Raw genomic sequence first — 21174 nt, forward strand, 5'->3', positions numbered from 1 at the left:
TTACTGAGGTCATAGGTCAGGAGTGAACGAGAGTGCTTTTCTAATTGCCCTTACGCTAAAACCAAGATGGAATATACATTGTTTAATCTAATCCACACAACCTCTCAAGAGTCATGGTTATATGGATGAGGAAATTGAAGCTCCAGCGAAAGCTGTTTGAAAGTCATGGTGCTGGGTTCGAAGAGGATACCAGAGATGTGTGTCTGAAGCTTTCTAGTACCCACGCTTCTTCCAAGGCGATTACTTCTTCAAAAATTTATACTATGGAACCGAGGTTAGAGAGGAGCAGTTTGTAAACCTTCTGCCCACCAACTTGAACTCCTGTGATAAGAAGTGAGATTAGCCCTACCTCCCCTCCTTAAAAAAGACAAGGCTAGGAAAAAGGCTAGCAAGAGGAGTGGAAGGTTTAATTCTCTAAAGATGCTGCGCAAGGGAACACTCATTTCCATAGGTCACGCCCACTAGCGGGTGGCCGCCTCTCTGTTCCATCCCCGACATGTATGGCTTTCCCCTCGGTGTGGTGCCGGAGTTCGTCCCACCCGAAGGCTGAGCCGGTAGCACCCCCCGCCTAGAGCGCGCTCGGGGAGACGCCGGCGCCTCCCCGTGGCCTCGGCGCACGTGCCTGGGCTGGGGCCAGAGCTAGTGGCGGCGCCGTAGTAGCTGGGGCGGGTGGGAGCGGCTGGCTCCGGGCCGCGGCCGCCGCCCGCCCGCCGGCTCCGGTGGTTGGGCGGAGGAAGCGCGGGACTCCTCCTCCCCACCGTATTAACATGCACCCAGGGGCGGGTGACCAGCCCAGCCTCGCTGCCCCAGCCCGCCGCGTCCCGGCGCTCAGCCTCCGCGCTAGAGGCGAGCGCAGCGCTCCGGGCGCCGCAATCCCGGGACACGGCCTCGCCGACACCTTCCGCCCGCGGGAATCGGCAGTATCAGCGGCGCGAGCGGACGCAGCTGCCTCAGCTCCTTTCTCCGGTCTTTCCCATCCCCTCTCTGAGAGCCGGTCCCGACCGAGGGGCCACCTCTCTCGTCCTCCTCTGAGGCTCGTGGGCCAGACGGACGGACTCAGCAAGCAAGGGCCCAACTGCGGGCAGCAGCAAGGTAACGCCAGGCTGCGCCGCGGGACTGGGGCGTGCGCGGCGGCGGCGGTGGCAGTGGCGGTGGCGGCGCGCTGGGTGGCTCCTGCCCGCCGCGAGGTCGCCACTGCCCTCGCCCGCGGAAGGACTGCAGGCTGGGCTTCTTGCCCTACACTCTGCGAATCCGCTTCCCTTTCCTTTGCCTGGGGCGCACTCCCGGGCCCCCTGGGGACTCCGGGATCCCGGGGGCTGGCGTGCCCTTCTCCAGGAGTGCGGTCCTCGCAGCTCCCCCCAGGACCCCCCAAAAGGGACAGATTTCTAATTGCGACAGGGTCCCAGAAGGGGGAGGGGAGCCCAGTCCTCAGTTCCGTCATCTCCAGACGGACCAAATTCCCACTGCCGCCCCCCACCCGCCAAACCCTGAAGCACCTTGCAGGGGAGGAGGGGGCTGCTGTCTGCAGGCGTTTTTTCGACAGGTTCCTGGGTCGTTTGCAAAGCAAGTTGTTGCACTTGCTTTTTGGGTGACATTTTGGCATTAACTGTGGAGAGAGACCCCTCCCTCGTGCGTATGAGAGCGAGCGAGCGAGGGAGCGAGCGAGCGAGCGAGAGAAACAGAGACACAAAGACTGTTAGGCACAGAGAGATATCGAGATATACACAGAGAGACGCACACAGAGAACGGGATCCAAGGGAGGTCACTGGAGAGTCGCCCCCTACCCGCTGCCCAGGCCAGTTTCCTGCAAATCGCGTGGCGGGCGATGAGACCCGGTATTCAAATTGAATTGAGTGGGTTGGAGCCGAGACCAAACAGGGACTTCTCGGGGCTGGGGGAGATAACAAATTGCACTTTCATTGAGGGGCGGCTGCAGCTGCAGGAGGGACCTTTGGGGGCCGACCGGCGATGAAGACCCTGCATTCAGGACTCGCGAAGGCGAGCAGTTCCCGCTTCTCGGTGTGGCCCCCGGAGGCCGTGGGAAGGGGCGGCGGGCGGCTCGGGTGCGGGCGCCGGGGACACTGAGCGCTTGTGCCCTAGCGCCACTCGCGCCTCCCGCGGCCGGGCTCGCCCTCCGCGCCGCCAGTAGCGCTGCGGAATTTTGTGTCCGAGAAAGGGAGGGCAAGAGAAGGGGAAGGGGTTGGAGATGGCAAGGCGGCGAGGACAGGGGCGCTGGTGGATGAGATACTACATCTTTTATGGATCCGGGCAAGACTCAATTCCTCTCTGTGAGGGACAGAGTGAGACTGGGCCCCCGGGTGAGGGAGGTGGAGGCTCCCCGCCTACCGGCATAGCACGTGAAGTTATGGAATTACAATGGGGAAAGACATGTAATAAAAGTAACAAAGAGATCTTCAGCTTTTATGGTCTTCATGAATGACTTCGTAGAAAGTGGCGATGGATCAATCGGACATGTAGACACAGGAATGAGAAATGCTTAAACTAGGAAAGCGATTTTAGAACCGCAGGCAAACATCTTGTAAATTATTATTATTACCATTTTTACCAGGAAGGAGCTGTTCCAAAAAGAACAAGTCTTTTGACGGTTATTTATAACACAATTTCAGTTTCAGGAAGCAACTTTTCATTGGCTTAGGTCATTTTTGCATGCATAGCATTACTTTTTATTCCAGCTTGAATGAAAATGACATGGAGGTCCAAATTAGTGTCCTAATTTACATCATATTATGTCAAAAATAGAGCTTTATTTGCTTAAGATTTTTAAAAGGAAATTCAGTATATAGAGAAATATTGAATATTTTTGTAACGTGTATAAAATTTTAGAAAAGCTGTCCTTGGCTCAGAAAATTAATGCTTTGACTTGAAGCAAATTTGATAGAAATCCTGGGTCAATAGCTTTGCTTTTTTAAAGTGCATTTTAATTATACAGAATAATGAGTTTCACTGTGGCATATTCTTACATGCATATACCACACTTTGATCATATACCCCATTTTCCTTCTTACCCTCCCTGACCTTCTTTTCCTGATCCCTTTTCTCTTCTACTGTAGTTGATCTAACAGCTTTGTTCTTAATTTTCTTAAGAACAAAGTAGTTTAGTAGTTTAGTTTAAAGTTGCCAGAGTAAAGTCATTACCTTGTAATATTTCTAGTTACAGATAGAAAATTCTGTAACTGCTTTTAAGGAAAACTGACTTGCTTAAGAGAAAAATTTGGTTACCTTGAATGAACCAAAAAAAAAAAAAAAAAACCAAAAAACAAAAAAACTTTAATACACTTGCAAATATAGTCTTTTTTGAAAATTTTACGTCTGTCTCTCCATTCCTCTATTTTTTACTCTGATTAGTTTATCAAAAATATCTTAAAGACATTATAATTTTGGCAAAATGAACTTGTCAACATACTTCTAAAATTATGAATAATTTTTTGACAAAGTTCTTCAAATTACATTTCAGCAATTGAGCTTTCGGGGAGTGATATGTACATGAGTTTTCCCCGTGAGGATTTTTTTTTGGTTTAGCATCTTTAATTTCTCCATCAAGATAAATGTTGTTCTGAAAGGATTAAAAACTTGATAAATCATATGAGTCATTATTCAAAGCAAATGAAAACAAGCCCTTCCAAAATATTGGATAACCTATATGGAGAAATAGTCCAAAACTATGATATTCTACTTTTCCAATTCTTCTAAGCTCAGGTGTCCTATGGAATCAAATTTGGAAACAGAAACTGCATGCATTCTGATGTTCTATTAGATATGTATGCCCTTATTTCATATGCTTCTCTGGATTGATTTTTTAAAGTATAAAAACAAAACTGGGAAGAGGGGAACTTGTTTTACAAACTACTTACCTAGACATAGGTGAACAGTAGTAGTTTCATCTAGAACTTAATTGAGACAAGTACTTTATTTTTAAATAGCAACTCTTTTGGAAACAGTTCAGTGTTTTGATTTTGCATAATATTTCAAATTCAGTAGGAATTGTAAAATGCTACCAAATGTGTATTTCTATAGTGAACTTTCTATGATCAACTCAAATTCATATTATGTTTCCTTTGTGATCATTCCCATCAATTGTTCTGCCCTTTATCAAAAGAGAGGGACTTTGTTTCCTCTTAGGAAGCATTTAATTGGAAGACCTTTTACTAAGATTTCATCTCTATAGAAACCGCTCTTACCTCTCTTTCTTTAATATAAGGAAAGGCTGTAGTCGTTAAGTTTCTTGGTTGGTTTCTTTTCTCCTTTTCCTTTGTTGATTTTTTTTTTTTTCTTCCTGCTGATAGAACACCATTATAATAGTAAGGCTGAAAGGACTCTTGAAAAATTCAAGTCTCACCTCCTATACTTAAAATCTATGTGTATGTCTATGGCATGTTAATCACTTTGTACACTTTTTATTATAAAGAAACACTATCACAAGAAGCCACCCCTTTGCTAGCATTGTAGGAAATCTATGTGCTGAGACCCTTGGAGTCTCAAAAGCATCCCCTATTTTGCACTGTCTCTTTTATTTCCAGAAGATCCTAAGTGCTCACAGTTCTCCATTTTCCAAGAAAAGAATGATTATAGTGGTCCCCGAAAGACAATTTTTTTTAAAAAATCACTGAGTATTTGTAGTCTGAATCTTGTTACTGTCTTTTGAAGGTGACTTTGTCTACATGTGTGGTCTATCAGGAATTGCCAGAGAAGTTTCTAAAAAGATCTAAAATATTCTTCTACCATTAAGATTTAGAAATCATTTTCTGATATTCACTTTAGTTTATTAAACAGCCACAGATGATTGATTGTAGGATAGATCAGGCACCAGCTCCTTTTCTTCAAACACATGGCTGTTTGACTTTACAATATGTATTTGCTGTGTCCTTCTATGTAACCCTGCAGCATACACCCCACAGAGGAAGACATGTGGTTAAAAACAAACAAACCAAGATGGAGTGTTGATCTACGGTTCAAAAAGATGGAAGTCCTCTGCTCCATATTCTGACTGCACAGAAGTTGGTGTTGTATACATGTGTTGACCCAATAATTTTACTTCCCTTATTCCAGTGAATACATGATAATCTATCAGATGAGTGTGAAACTAGGGACATTTTCATTTTTTGTTGGCTTAAGATTTTTTCCTTGTTGGTGTTTATTATTTTCTTTCCTGTAGAAGTTAATGATTCTTGGGAAACAAGTGACATCCCATTTAGGAAAACCAGTTCCCCCACTGGAAGCCCCATTTCTATCTTAACCCATGTATAGTTAAGATGAGAACCAGTGTAGCTAGGATATGATTGACCATTTTATTTTTAGTTGCAAAGTAGATATCAATGCTCTGAATACAGTATGAAGATTCGAACTCACCCTCCTCCCTCTTTCCAGAATTTGCCAGAAATGAAACCGTTCATTTTCAGATTCACTTATCGCTTGCTCATCTGTTGTCACTAACAATTTCTCTATCTTCTCTCAGTGTTTTCTTGTCAGATTTGTAAGCAGTCACACAAAGGCAAGCCATAAAGTGTGTAACTCGGAACTGCCCAATCTTACTAGATTTCCTTAGCATTCAGCAGTATAGAGGTCTTGTTGAAGCCATGGATAAGCAATTAGAAGAGGAGGGTTGTGCTGTGATGGGCTTATCACCCTGGCCTGCATCTGAATCTCTGCACCAGGAGGGTTCAGACATATTTAAAGGGCTCCCTCAGGCGGCTTGTGGGAAGGTCTCTCTGGGCACATTTCCAGCTCTGCTGCCTTATTCTGTGACACGGTTTTGGCTAATTTGAAAACATCTGCTAGAGTAACTTCCTTGTTAAATTCTACTACTGGTGAACATTTATGAATGTGTGAGAGAAGAATTGGCATTAACCCTCACTCTAACTTCATGATCATACCCCTTCCCTGGAGACCCTTTCCTTCTTGATTTCAGTTTCAGTAGAAATTCAGTGCAAAGTCTATTTTTGGACCAGAATTTTTCCTACTATATCTCTCTGAGATTTCTTTACAGAACACATGCTGCAATTTCAGAGGAAAATGGCATTTTGATCTTGTCCCAGGCTTTGCAAACAACTACTCTTTGATACGATTCATCACACTTCAGTAGCATGGAAGCAAGGCATCTTCACCCCCTTCAAAGCGATTTTCCTGTAGACATTAACCGAGAAGGCAGGGTAACCTTCTCATTCTTTCAAACAGGGATGTGCTTTCCCATTTAGAGTTGGGGAGAGGCAGCAGGGGAAATCTTGAAGCAGTAACACTTTTGAAAATGTATTGTGTGAACCCTTGCCTTGGCAATTCAGATGAGTCTCCTTGATTCTCTAGCTTTTGTGAAGTAGGATCAGAGGTCTTTTTCCCCTTCTCCTTGGAACACTGCATCTTACATTGCTTTCTCTTTCCAAGACCTCAACTGAAAAGTCAGTTAATTACTGAGTCTCTCCAGTTGAATGCAGTTTTAGTGCTTTATACTTTTTTCATGATCCTTTTTGCAGTAAATTAGGATGTGTGGTCTTATGATGGTCTGATTGACTGATAAGCTAACCTGCCACTTGTACCCTTTTTTAACTACCAGGTTCTCTCTTCAGCTTTAAATGGGTCTGTAAGGAAAGGTGAGATTCAAAGTGAACATGGCTCATGCTTTTATAAACTACAATAGGAAATAATTTCTCTAGATTTAAATGTCTTTTATGGATAATTAAAAATATTCTGCTTTGATGATAAGACCTAAGGGTTCTAGATGATTGCTATCAAATATTGGGTATGTACATGGTCTAAGTTTGTGCACACAAAAATATTTTTATCTCCCAGCTACTCATTACTATGGAGAATACAGAAGTCCAAGACATAGTTCAAATTCTTGGGCAGCTTAAAATGCAGCCAAAAGGGTAAGATTAAGATGTAGGAAGTAATTAGGAATGATGGGCTATAGAATTAAACTAAGTGCTTCAAGTGCATGGGCACATCATACTTATTTTGGAATTTTCTGGAAGGTTGAACTTAACAACACACGAGCACTTATGGAATGCTTCCTAAAGAGGAAGGTATTATACTGAATCTTTATGGATTGGTAAGAATTAAATAGGAAGAAAGGATGACTTTCAGATACAAACATCTACAAAGATATAGAGATGCAAATGAACTGGTCTGGAGGTGGTCCTCTAGTTTCCCCAGTGCATTTTATTAGACTAGAAGAGATATCTGATTGAGAAGATGGAAATGCATTATGGAGGGACTGCCTAAGCCATAATGGCCCTATGAGAATGTTTAGCCTCTTAAGTATTTTGAATAGGTAGTGACATGAAAAAGTGACTGCTTGAACTGATAGAAGAAATTGAGTCTGAATTGGAATAAAGGAATTTCTTGCCCTATGTGAGGCATACATTGTTGAGAACCAGGTTTAAGAATGTTGAAATGGGAAAAAATATTTTGAAAAAATTTCAAGTTCTAGTCATCTGTTTCTTTTCCCTTTCACCCAATACCTGTGTCATACACTATTTTCAGTTCTTTATTTTTAAATAAAAAATTATTGTGAAATAGCTTGGGGACACCAAAATATTAATATTATAGTAAACACCTATGTGCCCACCACCCAGATTATAAACTAGTTCATTGCACATACAGTTGATACTTCCAGTGTATTCTGTTTCCAAACATATCTTCCCTTACTTGTACTCGGTACACTAAATCATGTGTCTGTCATTCTCACCTATTTTCATATACTTTGCTATGTATATGCACCTAAGCTCTGTAGTCTTCTTTTGGTATTTTCAGACTATACAGAAATGGTAACATGTTACTTGTGTTTTTTACTGTTATGGTTTGGATGTGAGGTATCTCCCAAAATCTCAAGCATGTGACAGTGCAAGAAAGTTTGAGGGAGAAATGATTGGGTATAGCCTTAACCTAATCAGTGAATTAACTAAGTGGTAGCTGGAGGCAGATAGGGTATGGCTGGAGGAAGTGGTTCATTGGGGGTGTGGTTTCAGGGTATAGATTTTGTATCTGGAGAGTGAAGTCTCTCTCTCTCTGCTTCCTGATCATCATGTGAGCTGCTTCCCTTTACCGTGCTCCCACCATGATGTTCTGCCTCACCTTGAGCCCTGAGGAATGGAACCGACTTTCTTTGGACTGAGACCTCTGAAACCGTGAGCCCTCAAATAAACTTTTCCTCCTCTGCAGTTGTTTTACTCACAGCAGTGAAAAAGCTGACTGAAACGTATACCTTATTTGTTCAGAATTTAGTTGATGTACAGATACAATTTATTAATTTTTTATAGTTATCATAATTAGTGCAACAACCTTTTGTTGATGGATATTTAATAAGCTGTTTCCAATCAAGGCAGTTGTGAACATTCATGTGCACATCCCTTGTGCTAACAAAGGACAATTCCTTAGCTTATCTCTTTAGATTGGAATTGCTGAAGGGTAGTATTTGTACTTTTACACCTCGCAGATAATACCAAGTTACCCAAACTGGTTGTAGCTATTTGTATTCCCACCAAGAATCTGTAAGGACTCCTTTTGTTCTACATCTTTGCTGACAGTTGGTGGTAGATTTTGTTTCTGGTCAATCTTATGGACGCAAGATGGTTATATCATTATGGGTTTAATTTGTTGTTCCCTGACTGCTAGTAATGTTTATTTCCCCCCATTTATTAACATTCTGGTTTCTGTAGATTGCTTATTCACACATTTTTTAGCTCTCCTGCTGCTTTTTAAAAATTTATTGATTTGTAAGATTTATTTACATATTGTGGATGCCAGAGTTTTTTCTGTAATGTTTTTTAATGATCCTCACCCAGTTGGTGGCAGATCTTTTATTTCGATGATGTCTTTGGATGAAAAAATTTATGTTTTAAATTTTAAAATAGATGTATTTTGGTTCTTCTCTTTGCGGTATAGTTCTCTTGTTTAAGAAGCTATTTTTTTTCCTAATTTGAAGTGATAGCAATATTATCCTTTCATATTTCACAAAGTGTGAATTTCACATTGAGTTCTTTAAGACTTTTGTATACATGGTTGTTTTTACAAAGTCTTTAATTATATACTAAATTTTTAAAAAATGTATTTTATTGTTAATTTGTGCAAAATACAAGTCTTCTCTGGTCTTAATTTTTCTTCATTAAGTTAGAGTGGGAGGTAGTTGTTTGTGTGAATTCTGCTGCTGCCGACTGACTTCAAGACTGTATTGTCTCATGCCTGGAACACAGAGAAACCTCTAAATGGAACTTCTTGTCTTTTAGGTCTCCTTCTTCCCATTAAACTTGCATCCAGATTTGTTTTTCTAAAGAATTGTCAAAATCATTGTGAGACTTTAACTTTGTCCTTGAGACCCCCATGAGGACAGCAGTCACTTTTATTCATCCTCTGCCTTTCCCAACACTGAGCATGTGCCTGGATCCTGCGTGGCCTTCAGATTGTGTCCCTGGAACATATGCATGAAGGCAAATTGGCTTCCATCATCATTTAGCCTCACTTCTTAACTAGTCCTTTGCATCAAGCTTGTCCACAGTGACCACCCTGCTGGTCACCTCTGTGCTGCAGGAACATTCCCTGCTATTTTAAATTCTGTCTGTGAGACACATTGTTTAGAGTAGGTTCTCCTAGGTCAAGGGTAGTCAGGGATTGCCTCTCCCTTTGTGTCCTTCTGTTGAGTGTGGTAGTGTTACCATGAGTGAGGATTTCTTCTAAAATAATTATTTTAAAGCCCAGCTCAATCTCAGTCTCGCACAAAGCATTTTATGACTACTCAAACTGAGGGTAAACTCTCCCCTGAATTCCATTTGTATTTATGTGGATCATTTATTTTATGATTTACATATGTGAGTGCTAGATTTTTTAAGCTCCTTTAAGTGATGAATTAGCTTATGTGTTTTTCCATCTCTCCCAGGCCTAAGCCCAGTAGCAGGCAGAGTGGTTTTCAATGGGTAACAGCTGCTTTCTTGATGCTTGGTAATTAGTTATTGGAGAGGGCCTAGGTGGAGTGGGGATTTGAAGTGCCAGGGTATTGGGAGTAATGACATTACTGGAACATAAGGGTTTGAGATAGGGAGCTGGTAACTGAACTATCTTTTGGTTGTGCTGATTTTTAAGATGAATTTGGACATTTCCCATGAGCAGCTTGGAAACTAAACCAGAATTTACAAATTGATGGAATTTGAGATGTCCTTTGAGGGTTTATATGCTGGGAGGTGGTCAGCAGATTCATGATAGTAGCAGTTTCTGTGTTCCACATGGACAATGTTATCTTCCTCTCCAGTCCTGTTCTAGCCTGATCCATTTAACTCTCTAAATGACTTTGAGAAAGTTAATTTTACTGAGCCCAGTTTTCTCATCTGAAAAATGAGGATAATTAAACTTATGTTTCAAAGTTTTGGAAAGATTAAATGAGCCAGTCTATGTAAAGTATCTAGTTCAAAGCTGGGTCCATAGTGAGCGATTAAAACATGTTCTTATTAACCGTATGTTTTATCTGTAAGAACTACTCTGCCAATCATCTTTTTACATTAAAGTAGTACCAGGTAAAGAATTTCAAAATATCTTGTCTAGTGATGAAACATTTTTCTTCTACTAAAAAATTCCTAGATCTCTTTATCTCATGGTCCTTTATTATCCAGTGACAATGATAATAATTCGCTGAATGAGTTGAATGATAGGTAACATTTATTGAACTCCCTGGTTTTTATACTCATCAGGATGCGGCTTTCATATGGCCTGTAGGTTGTGTGTGTTGCATCTGCAGGAAATAGAGTCCCACGGCCCCCTCAGCCCAGCCCTGTCTGACATGGTGCCATCTGCTGTGAGGAGATTACAAAGGAAATCAAAGTCATGACTTTCTCCCCAAGGAAGGTTTAATTGTGTTGATGAGAAGACATTCTTATGAAACTCTTCAGTGCATCTAAAGAAACATTCAAAATATAAATTTTAATTTACTCTGATTAGAATGCATATTTCCTAAGGTGACATGGAATATGGAAAAAATGGAGAGAGGTGGCAGAAAGAGGCAGTGATGCTTTGATGGGTGCAGAGGAGGTGTCCCTGGCAGGATGGTGGGCTCTGGGCTCTGGGCTAGTGTGCATGGCGGGTAGAGCCACTGTCCTGATTGCTTCCCCTTCTCTGCCTCAGAGGGCTCATCTTCTGTCTCCATGCCTTATGTGTTCAGTGGGCTCAGTCTCTCTGCTTAGGAAAACGGCTCCTCAGCTAACATACCCAAAGAAGAAAGAGAACATGTTACTCACTGATTCAATGGGAGAAGTCCCACTGTTTTTTTCAGGAAAGGAAAAAGGGTTCTGGGCAGTTCTATTTAAATTATTTAGGTTTTATACTTTTCACGATCTGTTATAGTAGCCCAATATGTCTTATTATTGTAGTTTAGATTTAAAACTTCATAGAATAAAAAGCTAAATACATTTTCATGTGTCTTTATTATTCTAGGTATCCCTTTTGGGCAGAGATATTGACCTAAATAAAGTGGCTTGTGTTATTCCATAGAGAGTTGATAAATGGATAGAGTACAATTTAAATACTAGCAATACCAATTCACAAATAGGTGGTATTTCAAAGGTGTATTTATCAGCTGAACAGTTTTGGGCTTTAGAAAGCATCTCCTCATTGAAATTATGCTACCCAATGGTGGCTGGCTTCTAATTTAACTGTTTCTAGTCTTTTTGACTCCTATTCCACAAAACATTATCACTCAAATGAAAACTATGAATTTAGGACTCTATTTTAAAAATCAACTTAACTTGTGATCAGGAACACACACCATCATTTCTGCTACAGAATTAGGATTGTCCTGAATCTGCCAGTTTTTGGTGCTGGTTGGTCAGACACCATCAATTCCCCTTGCACAAGTATGATTTGCCTTGATCCAGGACCAGAACCCAAGGAAGGGATGAGGGCACCAACACAGCTCACTCAGGGCACTAAAAATAGCTATATTTATATGAACTACTCCTTTTTGATATTTGAATAAACAAAGGAAAATCTAGTACAGTTATTTTTATTTTCTGCATCCAGAACCAAAACATGCATGTTTAGGTTATTAGTGAGTCAGATTTCAGTAATGTAGGAGTTACAGGTAGAAGCATATTCTTTTGAATTTAGGTAATTTTTGCCAGATCTTTTTTTCCCCTACATATATCAGATTCTGAAGATGCCCACTATTGAATGATGGCCATTAACAATTCATTCCTTTGTTCCTTCATTTATTCATTCAACTAACAGTGATTTATTGAACAACTGCTTTGTGCTGAGCACTGTTCTAGGTGCTTTGAAGTCAACTTTGAAGAAGAACCATAACAAAAGATGGAAGGTATACCCTTGCAGAGGTATGGGGTTTACATTAGAATGGGAGGAAATATAATACATAATATCACATTGCATTGTAGCTATGTGTTTCTGATTTTGGATCTCCCACTAGATCATGAACTGTAGAGAGGTCATATTTCTTGCAAACCTGTACTTTAGTAATGATAGTAGTGAGTGCTTATTATGCTCTAAGCAAGTTATATCAGTAATCTTTTTATATTCACATCAGACTTATGTAGAAAATGATGTCACATTTTACAGAATATATTCTCAGACCATAGAATCTTCATGATTGGAGCTAATAATTGAACAGGAGTCTGCAACAGTAGGCTCTGTACTTCCCTGGTGCCTAACCCATTGCCTGACTTTGCTTAGCATCCAAGAAATGTAAAGTGAAACAGAAATCAAATAAGCTAGGTATTGCAAAATTGATAGCTATCAGAAATGTGTCTCTAGCTGCCTGCAAGATATATCCTCATTTTGCTCTAAATAATTTTGCTTCACAGTTTGACTGGCCCAGTAGGTGGTTCTTTGGAAATTCTGGAAGTGTCACTTCCTATATTTTTCTCCCTTAATTCCTTTCTTCCTACTCTTCCATACACGGCATTTGTGGAGAACACAATAGGAATAAAATTACTTCTGTTAAAATGACAATCCTGTAGTCTGGTTCTATAATGCCAGTTGTTTTAAGAAAATTCCATGTTTTCTTTTGTTTATCTATTTATTTATTTTTGAGTTTTACTTTGATTTTACCTAGTGCTGACTTCAAGGGTTCTTTCAGGATACAGGCTATTTTGATGGCATGAAGGACAATGAGCACAAATAGGTTGCATTTGCCTTACCACCTTCTTTCCACCTGTGCCTTCCTGCATGTCAGAGGAATTTGGATGACAGAGGTGAAGCTCTATGGAACCTTCTAGGTGTGTGACCATCTGCTTGCTCTGGATAAAATCAGTGTCTTCTTTCCAGGAAAGGCTCTGTCTCTGCAAGAGAAACTTCAGCTCCCTGCTTCCCAGTGAGTAATCTATTTGAAAGGAGAGATGAACACATACCTCAAAGACAAAGGAGTGCAAACAGAGGAGTCTGTAATAAGGACATGACTTAGAGAACACAATTAACAAACTTGGCACACATTCTGCAAGGTTCAGATAAGGACTTTAATGGCAAGGGAGAAAAAAGATGTTTGATTGTCCTCCCAACATATATCTAAAGAAGTGTTGGTTATCTCTTAGGATTCTTTGCAGTTCAGCCTGATGGAATTGGAAATAGCAATCTGTCCATTTAAACAAATCAACATTGTTATTCTTAACTCAGGAGCAAGGTAATTCAGTGAGTCCATGAAATACTAGAGTACTCCTGTATTTATTTTCAACTTCAGTTTTTTAAGAAAAGAAAAGTTGGATGTGTATGCATCCTTGTTTCAGATATAGTAATATCTGTGCTAGATGTTTCATTTAAAGAAATTTCCAGAAGATGGAGTGAAGATGGACACAGGTAACATAGATTGAACAGTGAGTGAGTTCTATGATGTTTTTGCTGTCATTATAGTGTCACAGATGACGAATGCATAAGTTAAATATCTTAAATCTTCCTGTGTTTCTCTAAAGATCATTTCTCATTTTTTTTGTTCTGAATTACCTTACATGCCTGACCCCAAATAAATTTGAATGTTTAGTTGACTTAGGACATAAACAGAGTGAAAGTTCTAGATGGGTATTACTCAAAGTGAGGCATCAGTAGTAATGCATTAATTTGTCTTAGGAAATATGTGACCAAAAGCATTATATCATTTTTCAATCTAAGTATCCTCCATTGGAAATTCAAATTCAATTTATTTATATTGGACTTGCTCTTCAAAGTAATTTGTGTATACATTATTGAGTGTACATGAGTCAAATGTTTTATTTGAAATTATATAATCAAAATTATATAATTTCAATTTTGAAATTTTGAGGGTTCCATTAAATACTAGTCGGTAGTTCATATCATAGTTATGTGAGATATAAAGATAACTACTATTTTCTAAGATGTTTGATTCCATCTGCCTGGAGAGTTGCCCCTTGATTTTCCCCACGTCTTCAATGACAGGTTCTTATTACTACTGCTCTGGACTACCCTTATAAAGGAGCTCAACCTGTCCTCATTATTCTCTTCCAATCATCTGTTTAGCAGTGTTTCCTAATAAATATTTGATAAGTATTGGTTTTTAATAAACATTTATCCAAAGAATGAATGTGAAGTAATAAAGCACAATGATTTAAATTTCTTGATTATGATGACAGCCAGGCATGTTTTGACTTAAAGCTTTAAATAACAATTAGTTGAAGACAACAATTTTAAAGCTTTAGTTTTGAACTCTGTGCTCTATGAATATGTCAGCTCCTAATATGTGTTGGGATTTCCCCAGTAGAACTGGCATCCTCCTTGTTCTGATGAACTCACAGGCTCATGAGGAAGGAGGAATCAGATTCAATCCCTGGGGGTGGCAGGTTCATGAGGGGTTACGGGGTGCTGTGGGAGGCCTGCTTAGTCAGTCAACTCAGCAGGCAGATTCCTGAGAGGTGAGCTCAGGGATGTCAAAAGAAGGTCTAGGGTGGGAAGGAAGCATGCAGTGGATCTTTTCAGGGCCTCTTTAGGTCAGTTCACGCAGTCGTTTCTCCTCCTAACATTATGTTTCTAACAACAGTGTTCTGTGACCTGTAACGTGCTCCCTTCTCAGGCCCTGAGGTTACCCACATTATCAGTAGCAAAGCACAATCATGTGTTTTTGAGGGTTCCATTAAATACTAGTCTCAACTATAATCTCAGATAAGTGTGGTGTTTCATGTAGGTTTCAGTGAATATAAAGTAAATGCTAGAGTTGTGTGACTTTACAAATCTTTGACTGTCATGTTGAGCAGAGAGGGGATTCAGCAGCAAAATGATGAAATGCTGGAAAGTCTGTGAAGGAAGATTGAGTATGGAAACCAGGGAGGAAGTAAATGTAACAAACAGAACTGAAGGTGATCTGATTTTCTTGCAGCAATTATGGGATGTGCTCTAAGAGAAGGTGGTTATTGATGACGGAATGAGGGTAATGGGGTGGGGCATGTGATTGAGCACTAGAAAGAAGCATAAGAGATTTAAAATAGTTGCTTTCAGCCAAAAAAAGTTGTGCATTTAAAGGATTTGTTGAGTTTTTCTATGTTATATGTTATATTAAAATCCTACATTGAAACCTACATTATTCTTTAAAATTTCTGGAATCATATTTTTTTTAAATTTGTCAACCCAGTCAAACATCAAGTAATCTGAAATTATATATGACATATTGTATATATAATAAGAATGAATAAACAAAGATTATGAACACTTTTGAGGATCATGACCTGAATCAAAATAATTTTTTTCGGGGGGTACCAGGGATTGAACTCAGGGGCACTTGACCACTGAGCCACATCCCCAGCCCTATTTCATATTTTATTTAGAGGCAGGATCTCACTGAGTTGCTTAGTGCCTCATTTTTGCAGAGGCTGGCTTTGAACTCACAATCTTCCTGTGTCAACCTCCTGAGCTGATGGGATTACAGGCATGCACCACTGTGCCTGGCTCAAAATAATTTTTTTTAATATTTTTTTTAGCTGTCAATGAATCTTTTGTTTATTTATATGTGGTGCTAAGTATTGAATCCAGGGCTTCACACATGCCAGGCAAGCACTCTACCACTGAGCCACAACTCTAGCTCCTCAAAATGATTTTCTAAGGAGTTAAAATAATGTAGGACTTACCCAACAATAGCATCAGTCTAGTATTTCAAAAGCTTTATTGATCCTTTATTTACCATCCTTTGTATTTGATACTGGGATACAGAAGTACTGGATCATGGAGGCACCAGCGTTAAACAAAATTTGTAATGTATGGTAATAAGTACACATGGGACTTGGGTGGGACCCAGGGGCGGTATGTAAATCTTCCCAAGCTCCTGTGGAGACCCTCAAGTTGCTTTTCTGATGTGGGTAGTTCATTGTTTGATGAAACAGCCCTAGTAAAACAAATAAATACCCTTTCTGTGTTACTTTCCATTTCACTACCTTAACATATTCTCTGACTACATTTAATGGGCAGTTTAAAAATTGTGGGAGCTGGGTGAAATGTCATTTCATTTTATAATCTTTTTTAAAACCACATTTACTATACAAGGGAGAGAAATTGGTAAATAAGAACCAACTTCAGACCAGTATATAAGTTATTGTTCATTCATCAATTATTTAGTAACTCTAAAAAGTGTAAAATAGTTGTACAACAGTTTCTCCACCTTTGGGTAGAAATACTGCTTGGCTAGTGTGCCACAAGGCACCGACTTGTTTTCCCTCTCTCTAAAGACTCAAAGTCTTTGTTGATGTGTCACTTGGTCGATATTCTTCATATAATTTCAGAAATGAACAAGCCACCTGTTCATAGAACACTGTAATTCCTTGGCAACTTTATTGGATTTTCCTCTGAGTTGCTTTATCATCGTTTGGGTGGAAAAACAATCCTGGTAGCATAGACAGAGAAAACCAAAGTCACTTTTCTCTTATTAGAGATTGTTCCCTTTTTCCTCCAAAAGATAAGTCAAACCTTCTAGGACAGTTTATAAATTATCAAAAATATTACATGGCTTGTTGGCATACGGAGAACTCTGAGTCTAACTTAGCAGGAAATATAGGTAATGTTAGATCCCACTGTTAAATCCCATTGCAGAATGTATGCCCATAGCTTTAAAGAGAGAAGTCAGCCTGCTTTGCTGAATCCAAAAGAGAACTCATTCGTCACCATTTAACTTCACTTGCGTATGTAACTCTGAACCTCAGCTGCACAGTGAATTGTCTAGCGTGCATTAAAAAAATAAAGATCTCAAACTGCATTCTGACCCACTTCAATCTAATGGACTCAGACACGCCTGTGCTTGCCGAGCTGGTCTGGTGCTTGGAGTTTACATCCAGGGAGAAGGCCTGGTAGTGGTGGCAGAGGTTCACATAATGTGGACCCTGGATCAGTTGCATCATTTCACCTGGGGATTTTAGAATGCAGATTCTTAGACCCTATTTCAGACCTACAGAATCAGGGACTCGAGGAGCGAGGCCCTTAAATCAGTGTTTTAACAAGTTCTCCAGGTGATTATGATGTATACCAAAGTCTCAGCACTACTGGCTTTTAGGTTTGTACCTTCAGTGAGGTAGTTATAGATCTCTACCTGCATGTCCCCCAGGCAATCATGCTTAGGTATTATTTTTTTTTATAAGGGAAAAAAAACCCAGATCATTAATTATAGCAAGGGATCTTGACTAGTATCTACCTAAATTGACCATGATTATTTTCTAGATCACTCTCCTGGAAACTTTCCACCCCTCCCTACTTACACAACTGTTTCTCTGAGCATCTAATCTTCCCCTTATACTATCAAAATCATTTTGCATATTTTGAACTTCATCAATGAATATTGTGGTCCTTCATCCTACAGTCTTCTGATTTTTAACCATCAAGCATGTCTAATTTTTGACACCTATGTGTGCATCTACTTAGTTTTGAGCCGCTGCTTCCTCCCTGTGCTCTTTGTATGCTCACTCTCTGTCCTCTGCTGTCCTGGCCCCACCCCTCTGTATTTGTGACCCGCTGCTAACTTGCCTTTGGGTGCTATGTAGTATAAGCTTCTCATGTGTTGGGAGAGGGAAGGAAAAGAAAGAATTCAGAACTTGGGCAGTTTCCTCTCCCCAGAATTACATTTTTGCAAAGTGGTTTTATTACTGTGATTAAAGAGTTATGAGTTTGTAGAACATCTGGAGCAATTGCACTCAAATATACCAAAACTCTTTCCAAAGTTAAATTATGAATGCTGCTAAATCATGATAATTTTACACGAATGTTCTCCCTCCCTTGGTGTGGGGACCAGGCTATGATTGAATGCTGCTGTCTCTTTAGTTGCCAGTTTCCCATATCTACTTCAATTTCCCGTCTCTACTGTCTTGGGTGTTATTTCCTGGGATTCTAGGAATTGTCCTTCCTGATTCCCATCCCTTTCCTTTTCATTTTCCCAGAATATATTGTTTTCACTATTGAGAATTTTATGCTAGTACTTTATATGACTGCATTTCCTATTCCATATACATTATCTATGCAGTTGCTTATGCCAGCAGTTTGAAAGGCAGCCTCCACTTTTACTTTCTTACATCAGATCATCAAATTTTACAGACTAATTGCCTAACTTTCTATCAAAAACGCCTCCCTTCTGCAGCTCAGGACTCTTGCCTACTCCATGCCTTCACCATCTCTTCTCTCTGCAAGTCCGAGAGCCCTTTACAGCTTATTAGTGTTCAATTTCACCTTCCTCCATGCTGTACTCTGAAGTTGTGTTCAACAGATCATTTTGAACCATTATTTAAGATCCCAGATTATGTTATTTGTTGTCCAGCCTCCAATGACCTATAGGGTAAGGTTTCAAGCTTGAAGTATTTGGGGCATTTAAAGTTCCTCATGACCTGGTCAGTTGTGATTTTACAACCTTACCTCTTAATACTCCCGAAGGTCATGTGCTTTTCTATTTGAGGCTGCTTTGTTATTTTCTAAACCACACTATGTTCTTGATGTTTCCCTGTGTCTCACCACTCTTGTGTACTCTCCTCGGGATGTCCTTACTTCATTTTCTGCAGGCAGACCTTTAAAATGTTGTTCAAGGACAGCTGGAGGGCTCCCATCCCTTCCCCGGGAAGATTTCTAAACCACCACCTCTGACTTCTAGCCAAATCTCATGTACATTTGTCACAACATATTGCAAAATGTTGTCACCATGTTATCTCTCCAAGACCTGGTAAAGAAGAATGAGCTTCTTGCAGGATGAACAGAAGAAGCATTCTCCCTTCAGAGAAGCTGAGATTCGGCAACCCTAGAGGATAGTGTCAGAACAAATAGAAAGTAGGTGGGACCCAAGGAGGGTGGAGGGTGATGGAGTTCATGCAGCACAAGGGAAGACAGCGAAGTGCAGACTGTTTCTGTAATTTGAGCAGATCTAAGGAGAATTAGGTTTACAAAAAGAAAGTTCAGAAAACAAAGCATGAGAAAGGAAACGGTAGTTTATCAGTTGTCTTTGGCAGCTTAACTAATTGCTACAACACTTAACGTTCTAAAACAGCCATTGCATTAAGCTTCTCAATTCCAGAATTCAGCAGAACATTCTTGTTGGGGAGGCATATGTAGATGAGACTCTATCACAGAGCTGCAGAAGGAAATGCTGTTGTGTAGGGGTGGAATGCTTCAGGAGTAAGGAACAGGTTTTAATTCATAAAACAGAACATAGGAGGAAGAGAGCTTTATGAAGGAGGTGACTTTTGGGTTGAAGTTTGAAGGAAAAGTTTATACCTAGGCTCAAGCTCAGGAGCTGAATGAGTAAATGAAAGGACTGAACTGTCTGGATCACAGTGAGCAATTTGTGCTGATTGGTATATATGGTGTGTGGTCAGATATGGATGGCACAGGAGCTGTGCCACATAAATTAAGAGTTTGCTTCATTATGCAGCAAAGAAACATTGATTTCTCAAAAAATAAAACCCGCTTACCTAAAACCTCTCCAGATTGTGATCCTTGCATATGCTGGAAATGACCAAAGAAGGAAGAGAGGAGAATGAGAATCAAACATATGAATATAGGGTTCATGTCTCCAAATCTCTAACACGTATGATGCATTAAGTTTCTACTCGATGAAATTAAAGAATAAATGACTCAATGCAATGAAGCGTGTCATTGCTCTGAACCCTTCAGTAACTTTTCAGAATAAGTTCTTTTCAAGTTTTTTTATTTATTTTTTATGAAAAGGGTATAAGTTCCATGAAGGCTACCATGTCTGTGGCCCTCACACCTAGTATATTAAAATTAGATGAACAAGTGAAATAGATTTCAAAACTATGCCTCCATCAGTGTATCATTTCTCCGAAAACAAAGCGTGGTAGAGCTAAGTGGTTTTTAGAAGTTTGGTTCGGGTAACCAATTTCTACAAGATAATTGAACTCTTTTTGTTAATGGTTGGTTATTAGGACAACCACAGCTCCCAAGAGCCAACTTAAATTAGGTAGAATTATATTATGCTGGAACAGAAAATGTTCCTGAAGAGCATAAGTCCATTTCTGGCACCTTATTACAGATGAATAAATTGAAGCTTATAGAATAAGGATTTATAGGATTTAACCACAGTTATCCAACTAACCACGTAAATGCTGAAACCAACACTAGGAGCAGACTCTGGTGCCTAGTTCAGTATTATTTTGGCTGCTGAACACTGCATGACACTCTACTTTGGAAGTCAAATCTTAGCTTGAACTGTGTGGGGAGTGGGAAATGCTCCATCTGGCTCTATTAAACACCTGATGTGGTTGCTGAAAACTTTAAATCATAAGGTTTCAGAACTAGGAAAGGAAAGGAGATTAACATTGTGTATAATCAAATAAAACTTAGTGTTTTTAATAAAAGAGGTGTATGTGGTCTGTATATGCAGTTTTCTTCTTGAGGGCCTATTTTTGAGAGTTGAGTGTAGGTAGACTGGACTTGGCCTTAGAAGGCTCCGAGCTTTATAGAGTTACAAGGTGCAGTACAGAAGATGATCAAAGAGCACCAAATTTTAGTTAGGATCAATTAGTTCTAGAGAGCTGCCTTATAGCATGGTCACTACAATTAATAGTGATGTATTGTATACTTACAAATTGCTAAGAGAATAGGTCTTAAATGTTCTTATCCCACATATACAGAAGAACTAAATGAAGTGATGTTAATTAGTTTTATTGTGGCAATCTTTTCAAGATGTATACATGTATCAAAACGTCACATTATATACTGTATGTGATGTATACAATTTGATTTTTAAAT

The 21174-nt window shown here is 39.8% G+C and overlaps 1 protein-coding gene across 9 annotated transcripts in view; it reads left to right on the top strand.

Moving 5' to 3' along the window:
• Positions 1–773: 773 nt before the first annotated feature.
• The window catches only part of DLGAP1 (DLG associated protein 1), a gene marked incomplete at its 5' end in the record, with an annotated part of 892564 nt that continues 872163 nt past the window's right edge, over positions 774–21174 (top strand). For 7 of the 9 annotated variants that reach the window (XM_079108324.1, XM_079108313.1, XM_079108322.1 and 4 more), the window contains one exon: positions 774–1092. The remainder of the gene's footprint in view (positions 1093–21174) is intronic. The other 2 variants (XM_079108328.1, XM_079108326.1) reach the window with 2 other exon arrangements.

The sequence above is a fragment of the Sciurus vulgaris genome, assembly GCF_902686455.1.
Source record: "Sciurus vulgaris genome assembly, chromosome: 13".
In the NCBI taxonomy this organism is placed as follows: Eukaryota; Metazoa; Chordata; class Mammalia; order Rodentia; family Sciuridae; genus Sciurus; species Sciurus vulgaris.